The following is a 4,293-nucleotide window of genomic DNA, read 5'->3' on the forward strand; positions in this document are numbered from 1 at the left end:
AGTGACATACTCTATAACAGTAGATATAGAGTGACATACTCTATAACACTATATATATAGTGACATACACTATAACACTATATATATAGTGACATACACTAAAACATTATATATACAGTGACATACATTATAACATTATATATATAGTGACATACACTATAACACTATATATAGAGTGACATACACTATAACACTATATATAAAGTGACATACACTATAACACTATATATACAGTGACATACATTATAACACTAGATATACAGTGACACACACTATAACACTATATACACATTATACAGTGACATACACTATAACACTATATATACATTATACAGTGACATACACTATAACACTATATATACATTATACAGTGACAAACACTATAACACTATATATACAGTGATATACACTATAATACTATATATACAGTGACATACACTGTAACACTATATATACATTATACAGTGACATACACTATAACACTTTATACACATTATACAGTGACATACACTATAACACTATATATACAGTACACACACTATAACACCTTATATACAGCGACATACACTATAACACCTTATATACAGTGACATACACTATAACACTATATATACAGTACAAACACTATAACACTTTATATACAGTGACATACACTATACCACTATATATACAGTGACATACATTATGACACTATATATACAGTGACATACACTATAACACAATATATACAGTGACATACACTATAACACTATATATACAGTACAAACACTATAACACTTTATATACAGTGACATACACTATAACACTATATATACAGCGACATACATTATGACACTATATATACAGTGACATACACTATAACACCTTATATACAGCGACATACACTATAACACTTTATATACAGTGACAAACACTATAACACTATATATACAGTGACAAACACTATAACACTATATATACAGTGACATATATTATAACACTAGATATACAGTGACATATACCATAACACTATATATAGAGTAACATACTCTGTAACATTATCTATAGAGTGACATACACTATAACACTATATATACAGTGACACACATTATAACACTATATATAGAGTGACACACACTATAACACTATATATACAGTGACATACACTATAACATTATGTATATATACAGTGACACACATTATAACACTATATATAGAGTGACATACACTATAACACTATGTATACAGTGACATACACTATAACATTATCTATAGAGTGACATACACTATAACACTATGTATATATACAGTGACACACACTATAACACTATATATAGAGTGACACACACTATAACACTATATATAGAGTGACATACACTATAACACTATGTATATATACAGTGACACACATTATAACACTATATATAGAGTGACATACTCTATAACACTATATATACAGTGACACACACTATAACACTATATATAGAGTTACATACTCAATGACACTATATATACAGTGACATACACTATAACACTATGTATACAGTGACATACACTAAAACACTATATATACAGTGACAAACACTATAACACTATATATACAGTGACATATATTATAACACTAGATATACAGTGACATATACCATAACACTATATATAGAGTAACATACTCTGTAACATTATCTATAGAGTGACATACACTATAACACTATATATACAGTGACATACACTATAACATTATGTATATATACAGTGACACACATTATAACACTATATATACAGTGACATACACTATAACACTATGTATACAGTGACATACACTATAACATTATCTATAGAGTGACATACACTATAACGCTATGTATATATACATAGACACACACTATAACACTATATATAGAGTGACATACTCTATAACACTATGTATACAGTGACATACGCTATAACATTATCTATAGAGTGACATACACTATAACACCTTATATACAGTGACATACACTATAACACTATATATACAGTACATACACTATAACACTATGTATACAGTGACATACACTATAACATTATATATACAGTGACATACATTATGACACTAGATATACAGTGACATACACTATAACACTATATAAACAGTTACATACATTATGACACTAGTTATACAATGACATATACCATAACACTATCTATACAGTGACATATAACATAACACTATATGTACAGTAACATATATTATAACACTAGATGTACAGTGACATATATTATGACACTAGATATACAGTGGCATATACCATAACACTAGATATACAGTGACATATACCATAACACTATATATAGAGTGACATACACTATAACACTTTATATATAGTGACATACACTATAACACTATATAAACAGTGACATACATTATGACACTAGATATACAGTGACATATACCATAACACTATATATAGAGTGACATACACTATAACACTATATAAACAGTGACATACATTATGACACTAGATATACAGTGACATACACTATCACACTATATATAGAGTGACATACTCAATAACACTATAGATAGAGTGACATACTCTATAACACTATATATACAGTACACACACTATAACACTATATATACAGTGATACACATTATAACACTATATATAGAGTGACATACACTATAACACTATGAATACAGTGACATACACTATAACATTATCTATACAGTGACATACACTATAACACTATATATACAGTGACACACACTATAACACTATATATAGAGTGACATACACTATAACACTATATATACAGTGACATACTCTATAACACTATATATACAGTGACACACATTATACCACTATATATAGAGTGACATACACTATAACACTATATATTCAGTGACATACATTATGACACTAGATATACAGTGACATATACCATAACACTATATATACAGTGACATATTCCATAACACTATATATACAGTGACATATATTATGACACTAGATATACAGTGACATATACCATAACACTATATATACAGTGACATATATTATGACACTATATATACAGTGACATACACTATAACACTATGTATACAGTGACATACACTATAACACTTTATATACAGTGACAAACACTATAACACTATATATACAGTGACATACTCTATAACACTTTTTATACAGTGACACACACTATAACATTATCTATAGAGTGACATACACTATAACACTATATATTCAGTGACACACATTATAACACTATATATAGAGCGACATACACTATAACACTATGAATACAGTGACATACACTATAACATTATCTATACAGTGACATACACTATAACACTATATATAGAGTTACATACTCAATGACACTATATATACAGTGACATACATTATGACACTATATATACAGTGACATACATTATGACACTATATATAGAGTGACATACTCTATAACACTATATATATAGTGACATACTCTATAACACTATATATACAGTACACACACTATAACACTATATATACAGTGACATACACTATAACACTATATATACAGTACACACACTATAACACTATATATACAGTGACATACACTATAACACTATATATACAGTGACAAACATTATGACACTATATATACAGTGACATATTCTATAACAGTAGATATAGAGTGACATACTCTATAACACTATATATATATAGTGACATACACTACAACACTGTATATACAGTGACATACACTATAACACTATATATACAGTGACATACATTATGACACTATATATACAGTGACACACACTATAACACTAGATATACAGTGACATACACTATAACACTTTATATACAGTGACATACACTATAACACTATATATACAGTGACATACATTATGACACTATATATACAGTGACATACACTATAACACTTTATATACAGTGACATACATTATGACACTATATATACAGTGACATACACTATAACACTATATATACAGTGACATACATTATGACACTATATATACAGTGACATACACTATAACACTATGTATACAGTGACATATACCATAACACTATATATACAGTGACATACACTATAACACTTAATATATAGTGACAAACACTATAACACTATATATACAGTGACATACACTATAACACTTTATATATAGTGACATACACTACAACACTGTATATACAGTGACATACACTATAACACTATATATACAGTACACACACTATAACACTATATATACAGTGACATACACTATAACACTATATATACAGTGACATACATTATGACACTATATATACAGTGACATAC

Source organism: Mizuhopecten yessoensis, unplaced genomic scaffold, assembly GCF_002113885.1.
Source record: "Mizuhopecten yessoensis strain PY_sf001 unplaced genomic scaffold, ASM211388v2 scaffold4403, whole genome shotgun sequence".
NCBI lineage: Eukaryota > Metazoa > Mollusca > Bivalvia > Pectinida > Pectinidae > Mizuhopecten > Mizuhopecten yessoensis.